Source organism: Papio anubis, chromosome 10, assembly GCF_008728515.1.
Source record: "Papio anubis isolate 15944 chromosome 10, Panubis1.0, whole genome shotgun sequence".
Taxonomy (NCBI): domain Eukaryota; kingdom Metazoa; phylum Chordata; class Mammalia; order Primates; family Cercopithecidae; genus Papio; species Papio anubis.
The window spans coordinates 62,124,738-62,138,248 of NC_044985.1; the positions used below are offsets into that span (position 1 = coordinate 62,124,738).

The following is a 13,511-nucleotide window of genomic DNA, read 5'->3' on the forward strand; positions in this document are numbered from 1 at the left end:
TTATCAGCCTTCCAGGGAAGTGGAGTTTACAAGCTTTCCCTTTGGCATGGGGCCTAGGTGATGGCCTCCTGTTGAGCAGAGTCCCCAACAATAATTACCTTGTATGTCAAAGGCCTCATTTCCACAAAACAGTAAACCATAAAATATAGCGCAGATTCTCTCCATGTATATCACTCAATATCACACTGTAGAGGCATGTAACTGATAGTACTGCCTCTGGCCCATGCCAAATTGCAAGTGGCAGATTTTTTTTTTCCTTCTGAATTAAGAAACACAAGATTTACCCCTTTTCTTGGAAAAGTGTTAAGAGTCCAGCACCCCCAATAACTAGGGTCTACAGATGTCTAAAAGTTATTACTCTTGGTCTGTCTTAACTATCAATTCTCTTAATCTGGGTAACCTGAATTTTTTTTTTTTTTTTTTTGAGACAGAGTCTCGCTCTGTGGCCCAGGTTGGAGGGCAGTGGTGCCATCTCAGCTCACTGCAATCCCCGCCTCCCGGGTCCAAGCGATTTTCCTGCCTCAGCCTCCCTAGTAGCTGGGATTACAAGCATGCACCATCACACCCAGCTACTTTTTGTATTTTTAGTAGAGACGGGGTTTCATCATGTTGGCCAGGCTGGTCTCGAACTCCTGACCTAAGGTGATCCACCCGCCTCCCAAAGTGCTGGGATTACAGGCGTGAGCCACTGCACCTGGCCTGGATAACCTCAAAATTTTAAATGAAGGGATTGGAGGTAACATCTAGGATTTTATCTAGTTCTGTCTTCTATGATTCAAACCCCAAATTCTCCACTGGAATGACTGCTGCTGGAATCAATATTCCTGGCTGCGTGTCTCTGAAAAAAAGCTCTCACATAAGGCTAATGAGAGGGAAAACTAAGGGAGGATCTCTCCTTTCAAGGCCACATAGTCAGGGTTGTTCAATAGGCATACAAAGTGAAGACATATTTACCCATTCACCATGAAAAAACACCTTTATAAAGGGCCCAATACCTGGGCTTAATAGCTTCATTTCTTGTGTGATCTTGCAGTATACATCAAAAAATTAACAAATAACATCCAGTGATGTGATCTTGGCTCACTGCAAACTCCGCCTCCCGGGTTCCAGCGATTCTCCTGTCTCGGCCTCCCAAGTAGCTGGGATTACAGGCATGCACCATCACAGCCGGCTAATTTTGTATTTTTAGTGGAGACGGGGTTTCTTTCTCCATGTTGGTCAGGATGGTCTCGAACTACCGACCTCAGGTGATCAGCCCGTCTTGGCCTCCCAAAGTGCTGGGATTACAGGCGTGGGCCACCGCGCCCGGCTCGCCCCGCCCCCTGCAATTTCTAAACTGTATCTGTCTCCTCCCAAGCCCTTGTTCCTTCATCTCCCACCCGGTGCAGATTCAGACAAGCATTTTAGTTCCTAAGCCTCGCGGTGCTCTCAGCTCCCGCGCCTCTGAGCTGCCCACACCCCTCCCAATCCCCTCCTCCGCGCCGCCGTCCTTCTCGCTCTTGGATGGCCGCAGTGCCCGCTCCCTCGGAACTCGCCGGAGCAGGGATACAGCCGCCCGGGGCCTCTTGCTCGTGCTTGGTTTTCCGTACCCCACTTCCTAAAGGGTCTTTAGGGGTTCCCGGACTCCTTCGCCTGGGAGCCTCCATCCGCCCCGCACAGCCCCCGGCAGGGCCGAGGGGCGGCTTCAGTGGCGACCTGGTGGGGCCTAGCGGCCCTGCTCCCTGACGTCAGCGCCGGCGCCGTCATTGAACAGCTTTTGCTTAGGGCAGAAGAACTTATGGGCACAAAAAGCAGCATCGCGTAGCGGTGGCGGAAGAACGAGCAGGAGCTTGAATTTCAGTTTTCTTATGAGGAATTTTCCAGAAAAGATATCTTCACTGTGAAATAAGTAAATAAATGCCCACTCAGTACAGTAAGTATTGATACCGTCCTGTAGCATTTGGCTGGAAAGTGGTGTCAATAGGGTTTTTCCTTCAGACTTGACGCTACTGTGCAGAAGGGCCAATGCCAATCCTTCTGTGAGGAAGTTTTTTTTCTTCCTAAATATGCTAATTGTCTCAACTTGGACTAACGGTCACAGTCGTGAATATGAGTGTAAGAAACAGTTTCTTTCTCACATGTATGAAAAGGAAATTTTCCTTCATGTAAGGCCACTATTCAGAGTAAAGTCAAGATTATGTAACCTGCAAAATGAAGCACTAACTTCATTTCAAATGAAATAAAATTTCATCTGATCAGAAACCCCTTGGAGCAGTTTATATTAACCTAATTATCTTTTATTACTGCAGTAAGTTCATTGAAGATTATGGAATGCATCTAAAAAGCAGTTATATTTACAGGTCTCAAAATTAAATGCTAAGGAAAAGCATTATTTCTGCAAAGCCAGGTAGTACGGACAAGCCGAAGGGAGTTTCTGTCAAGTTTTACTCTAAATTCAATCATGGATCAGCTAGATCTCGGCTTGGTTATTCTTGGAGGAGCTGCTTTGCAAATGATTCCACTCTGAGCTCGCCGGCCACAGTAGCATGAAATGGATGGCGGTTTCCTCTTCCTAAGACTGGGTGTGGTTTGGCTGGGCAGAGTCTATACAGTGGGCGACTCTGGCGGGATTTGAGGAGCCTAGAGAGGCCCACCACATGTGTGTCTCCCCCTAGTGACCAACGGACTGAAGTTCCTGTGGTTAAAGGCAATTGCTGATTTTGCCATTAGCTGGAAGGCGAAGCTCAAGGAACTCCTGCGTGTACAGCACCATTCTAGAAGCTGGATGTGTTTAAAGATGTGACGCAATATGTACCCAGAAGGAATAAGACTAGATCACTAGGGTACAAATTAAAATATCAAGTTGCATACGCTAAATGTGGGATTAGCTCCGCGGAACACACTTTGGAAAACACTACTTTAACGACCTCATTCTGAGTCCCTGTAATGCTTAAGATTATAGCACAGTTTAGGCACCTTATATATATTATGATGGAATGCTTTCCTAGAGTGATATTATGTGGTGGAAAGAGCAAATCAAAGGTCTCTGTGTTCTCTGTGACAGTGGAAGAAATTGCAACTATTAATATAAATGGGGGTTTTAAAAAATGTGGGAAAAGTCTGAAGAAGCATTTGCAGAAACTCCTTACAAAGTCAGTGACAGCAAGGCCAGGCCAAGGTGGGCGGATCACTTAAGGCCAGGAGTTTGAGACCAGCCTGACCAACATGGCAAAACCCGGTCTCTACTAAAAATACAAAAATTAGCTGGGCGTGGGTGGCTGAGGTGGGAGAATTGCTTCAACCCAGCAGATAGAGGTTGCAGTGAGCTGAGATCGCATCACTGCACTCCAGTCTAGGCAACAGAGCAAGACTCTGTCTCCAAGAAAAAAAAAGAAAAAGACATGTACTATAAATGTAAAATATAAAATATACGCTGGAATTCAGAGACACATGTAAAAAAGAATGTAAAATATCTCAATAATTTTTATATTTATTACATATTAAAATGATAATGTGTTTGACAGGTTAAGTAAAATATAACTCAATTAGTTTCTTTTCCCAAAGAATGTGGCTACTAGAAAATTTTAAATTGTATATATGGTTTGCATTATCTTTTTTTCAGACAGCGCCGATGTAATAGTAACAAAAAGTCTCAGCATCATTTAAGATAAAAGGCCATCATCAGACAATGCAGGACAGATTGTAACAACAGGACAACAGGAAGTACTACAGAGATTCAGAGAATGCCATAAATAACCTTGGAATCCTGTGCTTGGGTAAACCATTTCCTTTTTTTACTTAGCTGATCCCTTAAAGCCTGTGAAGTTGAAATGTTACAGAGGGAATTATTTTCTATTTGAGTTAGCCACCTCAATTTCATAACTTTGTAAGAAGAAAATGGCTTACATTTTTGCATCTTCAAGGTTTTCAAAGCATTTGCACATTTATTATCTCATTTCATCTTTCTAATCCGAGATGAAGGTAGAGCAGGTTATCCCCATTTTACTGGTGAGGAAACTGAGGCTCAAAGAGTTCATGTGATGTGAAGAATATTGGAATTAAGGATGCCAGAGAACAGTGACTCAGAGGGACCAAATCATTATGGGGTCCATTTGGAGGTCTCTATGTAGAGGGGGAGCTTCCTCAAGGACTTCTGCGGAGACCTCCTTATTGGAGGAGAGGAGGAAGCTTGAAGACACTTTTCCCCACTCGGACTCAGTACTAAGCACTTTTCCACTCCAAGCCCTTCACCTTCTCCTCATCCCAGGCCCTGGGTCCATAAAACTGCAGGAGCCTTTTGTTCAGGCATTCCCTCAGCAATGCTGTGCTGATCCACCTGACCCTGGATTGGTGCCATTCTATCACAGCATGGGATTAAAGACTTGACCCTTCCTTTCATATTGGCTTATTGTCTTCACTGCTTTTCTCACATCTGGCTCCTCAACTCTCTGGAACCAAGCTTGGCCCTTGACAATTAGACTTGCTGTCTCTTCCCACTTTGTCTTCCCTCTTGTCTCCCATCCCGGTACTGTTCCTTGCTCTGGCTAGGCACAGCCCCCACCTTTAAAGTTTTTGAATGATCACAGGCATTTCTGGGATTTGGCAAGGGATAAATTGAGTTGAGACTACATTGAGTTTGGGTTTAATGGGATATATGTATGTGGTTTGTAGTCACATCCATGTATACTTAAATACTGGTCATCCCACCATTGGAATGGTTTCTAGGAATACTCCTACTAGTGATTGTGCAGGTTCACCTACACCCTACACATAAAAGCAGGGCCAGAGGTCACACTATGATGTGAATGTGACCTATTGCTTGGCACCAGAAATATGCGGGTAGTGAAGAAGAAACAGATTGAAATGAACTGTAATAGATCCATTGCAAGAATTTCTCCAATCCTTCCCTGTAGGCAGACCCTTTGCAATGTGATTTTTTTTTTAACTCTACCCATGAAAAGTTGGGCCCACCTCTTGAATCTTGAATTTGTGACTTGCAATGCTGTGGAAAGAGCCATACTTGAAGAATAGGGCTGCTTTAGTCTCTAGAAAGGGTTTACTTTAAACCCATGCCAACAAAGCTTTTAAAATACTCCTCCTATAAGAATCAATGTGATCCATCAGTAAATTAACTGTGAGAAAAAAACTCAATACTCTTTAAAGGAAGACAACAAAGTCTTGATTCACAACAAGGTAGAATTTGTAATGTACAACATATAATCTATCAAAATGTAAGAGAATCAGAAAAGCAGGAAAATGTGACACTTAATCAGAACATGTGTTGCTGGATCGTGCCGATCACCTTTGTTTTCCAACACTGGAGGACTTGTGGAATCTTGACTCAGCTTGTCATTCCTCAGTGGTAACTTTTCTCTGCTGGCCTTCACAGAATCTTACTCTGCACATGCACAGCTTAATATTTGGCTAAAGACTTCAAGGGAATCCCTATGCAGGATTCTGTAGTTTCTTCTCTACACCACTTCTTATCCTCAGGCACTCTGCCCTACTTACTCTAGGCAACTCAGCATCCCTGAGGTCTTTCTGAACTTCACTTCTCCATTCTGCAGTCCAAAATGGGCCCTTGAGCAGAAATGTAGGGCCACCAGAGGGATCAACTCATGTGTTTCTCCTCTGTCAGGTTAGCAGCCTGTGCTGTTGTCTAAGATTCTTTGCTTGGTCAAACTATAATCAGGCTCCTAAGGCTTCTGCTAAGCCCATTTGTGCACTTCAATGTAAAAGCCAGTTGTAGCAAGAACCCTGCTTAGTTGGGTTAGCAAGAATCCCCAGTTTTGATATCTGATCACCCTTGATATCTAATTGGGTTCCTCGTCCTCTACCATCCCAAAAGTGACATCTGATTAATCTGGCCTGACTTCAGCAAGAATCCTGTTAGGTTGGTTGGTTTAGCCAGAATTCCCCTTACCTTTGATGTTTCCTCTTAGTAATTTTCTATCCACAGCCACCACCCTGCCCCTTGTCTATAAATTCCTTCTTGCCCATGCTATATTCACAGCTGAACCTAACCTCTCTCCCCTACTGCTAAATCCCATTGTACAGGTCCCTGTACCTTTTGAGATAGTCCTAAATAAAATCTGCCTTATTGTGCTTTAACAAGTATCACTTTTAAAATTTCTGGTTTTTTTGGTTTTTTTGTTTTTTTCCAGAAGACAGGGTCTTACTGTGTCACCAGGCTGGAGTGCAGTGGCATGATCATAGCTCACTGCAGCCTCAAACTCCTGGGCTCAAGTGATTCTCCCATCTTAGCCTCCCAAGTAGCTAGGACTACAGGAGGGTACCATCAAGCCCACCTAATATTTTTATTTATTTTTATTTTTTGTAGGAATGAAGTCTCACTATTTGCCCAGACTGATCTCAAACTCCTGGCTTCAAGCAATCCTCCTGCCCCAGTCTCCTAAAGTGCTGGGATTATAGGAGTGAGTCACTGCACCTTGCCTCATTGAATAACTTTTTCTTTTTTTTTTTTTTTTTTTTTTTTTTTGAGACAGAGTCTCGCTCTGTCGCCCAGGCTGGAGTGCAGTGGCCGGATCTCAGCTCACTGCAAGCTCCGCCTCCCGGGTTCCCGCCATTCTCCTGCCTCAGCCTCCCGAGTAGCTGGGACTACAGGCGCCCACAACCGCGCCCGGCTAATTTTTTGTATTTTTAGTAGAGACGAGGTTTCACCGTGGTCTCGATCTCCTGACCTTGTGATCCGCCCGCCTCGGCCTCCCAAAGTGCTGGGATTACAGGCGTGAGCCACCGCGCCCGGCAATAATTTTTTCTTTATATGTATAATGTCTGAAAGGAGCTGCCTTCTGTCTTTTGTCCAGTTTTAAAGTTGTTTACAGTGAGAGGAGCACTAGCCCACACCTGTTGCTATATCACATTTGGAAGCAGAAGTCAGTTACCCTTAAATTAGAGATGAGGAAACTGAGGAAATGAAAGGTTAAGCAACTTGCCCCAAATTACACAGCTGTTTACATGTGATGGAGCTTGAATTCAAACCTAGGCAATCTATCTTTAGAGATGCTCACTTAATTATTGTACTGTACAGCTTCTTAGAAAAATGGCTTTATATATGCATGTAAAATGTTTTGTCCAGTGTCAGGTAACATAGTCAATCCTTAATAAAGTCTAGCTAAATTATTCTTTAAAATCCTAAAGCTCAGTATGAATTTGTTCCTAGCCCAGTGTTTCAAAGCAAAAGATGATTAATAGGACACAAGCACCATCAAGTGAGTTAATATTCCTTATTAACACTAATTTTTATTACCATCCTACTATTAGCAAATAAAAACAAAGCATTTGCTTAAATCCTTTATTAAGTGCATGAACAAAATATTAAATCCTTAGCCTGCTTTCTTTTGCCATTAACACTACCTTTCTTAACTAGAAATATAAGATAAAATGAATAAAATAAACCAAGCAATCAGGCATAGGTACTATCAGTTTCTGAATTTCAAATAAATCCTGTGCAGTAACACACCCATCTGGCCATAATGGAGATTGCACCAGAATGAAAGCACAAGCTCATAAATAAAAATGTAAACATTTGTAATAGAACCCAGCATTTACTATACTATCTAATTCTTAATCTGCCATCTAAATGAGCTCCAATTGTTCATCTTATTTTAAAACATTATAACTGGAGACATCTGTAAGTCCAAGCCTTTCTTTGGTTTTAGCTCATACGCTTGAAAACAGTTTCTCTCTGTCTTCTGCCTTTTTTTTTTTTTGGTGAGATATATGTAAATATTTTTCAAACCTCTATTGTATCTATTAGAACGGAATGCTATAAACATGTGGCAGCTATCCATTCGCTCAGATTAGCATAGATAGAAAAACTAGTTTATTCAGGTCTTCTCTCCACAATGTCCCACTCTTGCCTTAGCCCAAGCAGTGAAGCAAAAAAAAACCCACATAGTCCAATCCATCTACTTTGCCCTCTCTAATGTTCAAATTGACTGAATAGCTATCAGATCTCCATTACACACTGTTCTCTGCAGATCGCCTTTTTGATAAGTCTTAACCTAAAAAAATTATTAAGGGAAATGAAGAAATCAGAAAATGATAAATTAATTACAAGAAATGTAAGACTTGGCTTATTATTATCATCTCCTTTTTGATATCAGCTGTATTTGTGGCAGAAAGCCATCGTGATCCGCTGTCTCAGTATACTGTTAAGCTAGTAATTCTGAGTATGTTGTCAAGCTTGTAAAATATTCTGAGTAGACCACATCTTCAGTAATTTCCACAAGTTTACAATTTTTCAGGTAAAGCTATAATTTGTTACCTTAAAAGAAATTCATTTTTTCAATGTAGTAAGAGCTGCTGCTTAGTTATAATACTCTGAAACTTTCATGAAACTATCCTTTTTATAACTCATATTACAATATAGGCTCTTTCATGTTTTTTAACTTCTTTGGACCTTGAGATGCAGTGTTATTCTAGATGCAGCATTACTCACAGTAGACGTTGTCCTCAAATTAGCATAATTTCTATTTCATTTCCGACATACTGTTTTGGATAATGTTGAAATAAATCTTTTGAAAATGCAAATATTTTTTGTCATTGCAGCACATACACCGTCTACAGAAACTTTGTCTTAGTTTGTTTAGTGTTGCTATAAAGAAATACCGGAGACTGGGTAATTTATATTATTTGGCTTCTGATTTTAGATGGCTGGAAAGTTCAAGATCGGGCTTCTGCATCTGGTGATGGTCTCAGGCTGCTTCCACTCATGCAAAGGTAAAGGGAAGCTGGTGTGTGCAGAGATCACATGCAAGAGAGGAAGCAGGGGTTAGGGAGACGTGCCAGGCTCTTTTTAACAACCAGCTCTTTTGGGATTTAATAGCGTGAGAACTCACTCACATTTAAGGGAAGGCATTAATCTATTCATATGGGATCCACCCCCATGATCCAAACGCCTTCCACTAGGCCCCACCTTCCAACACCACCACACTGGGAATCAAATTTCAACATGAGATTTGCAGGAGAAGGGACAAACAAACCATATCCAAACCATAGCAACCCTGCCAAAAATAAAAAGCAAAGAAAAAACTGGCTACAAACTCATAATTTGTCCTATCTCTAGAAATTCTAATAAAAGGCAAAAGATACATGATCTGAAGAGAATCCAGGGTATCTCAAATGCTGGCTTGTAATTTTATGTATCTTAAATTACGTGATTTATATGATATTCTTATCATCTTTTCTCACTAAACTATAACTCCGTATCTCAGGTGGGACTCTCAGGGAGCAGACTCAGGAGACAGTGGGCAGCAGGTTTATTAGGGAATGCTTTCGTGATCATCATCCATGGAAGGAATGGGAAGAAATGAGGATTGGGTGGAAGGAGGACTTGGGTTGTGATACAGTGTCAACAGTGTTCTCAGCTGACCCCACGGGAAACTTTGAAGCTGTTTGGCCGTTTTGGTGTCCCATATTGGAGCAAGAAGTTCAGGGAACTCAAAGATGGGGGTAACCTTGGATGCAGTGACACTCTCAGTTGGTCTCAGTGACTTACCTGGTGATAAAACTCAGCCCTCAATCCTCAGAGGCTCAGAGTCCCTGGTCCCCATAATCTTTTTAGGCTGATAATGGCTGCTACACTGTCCATTTACAATCAAAATTGGGCAAGAGCATACCAAGAGGTGCATCCGTGCACTACTTGGGTACCAACATTTTCCTCCTTCCTCCAACTGTGTAACCGTAGTCCTCCTCTTTATGATAAGATCCATTATCCCTACTAAGATGTGACTCCTCTTTTTGCCTGCTACTTTCTCGGTGCAAGGAACCTGAAGTACCTAGTCAGCAGATGTAGCTCATAGTTCAATGAGACCAATGAGTCTCTTCTTGGGTCTCACTGAACTGCAAACTACATCTGCTGGTGGAGGTGTTTCACCTTTAGGAAGCAGGACCTCTAAATGACAGGGCCCAGTGTTGTGGAGCCAGGAAGCGCAATTTCCCCCAAGAGAATCACTGGGAATGATAAAAAGCAGGGCCATTCCTGCTTCTACACCCTGATTCCTGGACCCATGTATTCTACCTATTGAGAACACAGCCCTACAGAAAGACCGTTAAAGTGTACATTTCATCTTAAAGGATGGTGTTCGTGTTATGTATGCCTTCAACAAGTTATTTAATTATTCTATCAGGGTAGAGGCTTCTGGGTGATGCAGCATGTAATAATATGACAAGCAGAGGCTGTGGTCATTTGCCTACTCTCTTTCCTCCTTTGCTATAAAACAGGTCCCATGAGGTAGTTCAAACACTCTGAAAGCCCTCCGTGATGCTGGCTGATGCCCTGCAGATAGAAAAGGAGAATCATGGAAAATATGTGTCTATTCCTGTCAAAATGAGTCACTGCCTCTTGTTAGGATCATTATTGTAAGTCAGCTTGCCACCAAGTGGCTGATTGGTCTTCTTGAGGAATAGGCACTCAGTATTGCAGCACTGGTTTCTATTGTTAGCAGGCTGAAAATTTAGTAGTGACTATAACAAATCAGCCTCAGTGTATAGGCGCCCATCCTGTTAGGTCTATTACTTAGCCTCCATTCCTGCCACAGTAGTTATTCCAATGCCAGATGCTGGGTGTTATTAACTGGCCAAGTCCTGATAGTAACTTGGTTGGTCAGGGCCTTTTCTATTATGGGTACTTGGTGGTATAGATCAAATGCAGTACAAAGCTCCTAACACTTTGTGCCCACTCTCATGTGCCCAGTCCACCATTTTTATCTCAAATCTCTTTGTTCCCAATAGTTTAGTCTCTCTGTTTTCAGGACCCTGATCCCATGACCAAGCCAGTTGTCACCGCCCATGTATATTCTAACCTTGAGACCCTTTCTACACAAATGGGCGGCAAAGTACACTGCTCAAAGGTCCGCCCTTTGGGAGGATTTTCCTTTATCATTGAATTTCAGGGCCACCCCTGAGTTGCACAGTAACATAGCCACCATCTGTTTTGTTTGCCAAAATATACCCATTTGTGAGTCAAATTCATGCATTTTCCTCTTTCATCATCTGGTCATATGGGATCAGTGGCAATAAATGTAAGCCAAGGGAGAGACACTGGTGCAACAGTGGTAGAGACATGGGAGTCTAGGCTGCTTGCTAATGTAACATACTGTGCCATCTGCCTATGTTTGTGTTCTACATGTATAGAACCCAGCTCATAATCATTGGTCTTGGCTTCATGGCCACTTGGCATCCCTTTGTCGGGTGCTATATCTCTATAAAAGCCCAGTAGCACATCAGCAGCTGTTTGTTGAAAGGTGTTTACTTCTCTGCTACAGATAGCACAGCCAGACTCTTGGGTCTGCATTGTGATTTTCCCATTAGGACTTCTCATAAACTCCATATAGAATCTTTTCCTACATATCTAATACAACACCATCTGCTGGGTGGCATGGCACAAGTGGTAAAACTGCCATCTGGACCTGCTTCAGAGCCCTTTTCTGCTCTGGGTCTCACTTGAAATTGGAAGCCTTTTATGTCATCCAGTGTATAGGTAACAGCAAGTATTTCCTGCTATGGAATATGCTGCCTCTAGAACCCATAGAAACCTATCATTCTTCTATGCTTCCTTCTTTATGGTGAGAGGTACAAAATGCAATAATTTATTGCTTATTTTGGAAGGGATATCTTGGCATACCCTGGACTGTGGACCCACCAGAGAGCCACCAATGGAAGACCCTTGAATCTTTGTAGGGTTTAATCTCTCACCTTCAGAGTATATGTGCCGTAGCTCCAATGTATTACCTACTTCTTGCTCTTCTGGTCCAATTAACGTGGTATAATTGATGTAGTGGATCAGTGATGTTCTGCAAGATGCCCAGCTGGTCTTGGTCCTTCAGACTATATTACAATAAAAGGTGGGAGAGTTAACATTCTTCTAAGAAGATTATACGTGTTCACTATTGTCTGATCCAAGGCAATGTGTTTCTGATCCTCTTTTCTAATAGAGATAGAAAGGATGCATTTGTCAGATCAACAGCTGCATATTGTATATGTAGTGCCATGTTGTGATTTCTACTTTTTTGCATCTGTTGAGACTTGTTTGAAATATGGTCTGTTCTGGAGAATGAGAAAAGAATGTATATTCTGGGCTGGGCACAGTGGCTCACGCCTGTAATCTCAGCACTTTGGGAGCCTGAGGTGGGTGGATCACCTGAGGTCGGGAGTTCAAGACCAGCCTGACCAACATGGAGAAACCCCATCTCTACTAAAAATTCAAAAATTAACTGGGCATGGTGGTGCATGCCTGTAATCCCCTCTACTTGGGAGGCTGAGTCAGGAGAATTGCTTGAACCCAGGAGACAGAGGTTGTGGTGAACTGAGATGACACCATTGCACTCTGTAGCTGTTGGGTGGTGAACCGAGATGACACCATTGCACTCTGTAGCTGTTGGGTGAAATATTCTGTAAATGTCAGTTAGGCCTATTTGATCTAGTATGTGGTTTAACTCCAGTGTTTCTTTGCTGATTTTCTGTCTGGATGATTTAACTGTTACTGAGAATGGGTTGCTGAAGTCCCCTAATATTACAGTGTTGCAGTTTATCTCTTCCTTTAGATCTATTAATGTTTGCTTTGTATAATTGAGTGCTCCAGTGTTGGGTGCATAGATATATAAATTATTATATCCTCTTGCTAAATGGACTCTTTTGTCATTATATAGTGACCTTCTTTGTCTGTTTTTATAGTCTATGACTTGTAGTCCATTTTATCTGATGTGAGTATAGTTACTCTTGATCTTTTTTGATTTCCACTTGCGTAGATTTTTTTTTTCCATCCCTTCACCTTCCATCTATGTGTCATTACAGCGGAGGTGAGTTTCTTGTTAGCAGCATATAGTTTAGGGCTTGTTTTTTTTTATCCGTTCAGCCATTCTATGTCTTTTAATTGGAGAATTTAGTCCCCTTACATTCAGTGTTATTATTGACAAGTAAGGACTTACTACTGTCATTTTGTGCTTGTTTTCTAATTCTTGTTTTATAATTCCTCTCTTCCTTTCTTATTGTCTTCCTTTGTGGCTAAGCGATTTTCTCTGGAATATGTTTTAATTTGTTGCTTTTTGTTTTTAGTGTATCTATTATAAGTTTTTACATTGTGGTTATCATGAGGCTTACATGAAACACAGATATGCCAAGTCATCTTAAAGAGATGACAACTTATCTTAGATTAAAAAAAAAGAGGGTGGGCGCGGTGGCTCAAGCCTGTAATCCCAGCACTTTGGGAGGCCGAGACGGGCGGATCACGAAGTCAGGAGATCAAGACCATCCTGGCTAACACGGTGAAACCCCGTCTCTACTAAAAAATACAAAAAACTAGCCGGGCGAGGTGGCGGACGCCTGTAGTCCCAGCTACTCCGGAGGCTGAGGCAGGAGAATGGCGAAAACCCGGGAGGCGGAGCTTGCAGTGAGCTGAGATCCGGCCACTGCACTCCAGCCTGGGCGACAGAGCCAGACTCTGTCTCAAAAAAAAAAAAAAAAAAAAAGAAAGAAAAAACTAAAAAAAAGCCTTTATACCTTAACTC

The 13,511-nt window shown here is 42.3% G+C and overlaps 1 long non-coding RNA gene across 1 annotated transcript; it reads left to right on the plus strand.

Annotated features, from left to right (window-relative positions):
* Positions 1–1,241: 1,241 nt before the first annotated feature.
* Positions 1,242–8,776, plus strand: LOC103876351. Its single transcript, XR_002516178.2, has 3 exons — positions 1,242–1,912; positions 3,602–3,755; positions 8,655–8,776. It is a non-coding gene; the product is annotated as an uncharacterized LOC103876351 (long non-coding RNA).
* Positions 8,777–13,511: the final 4,735 nt, after the last annotated feature.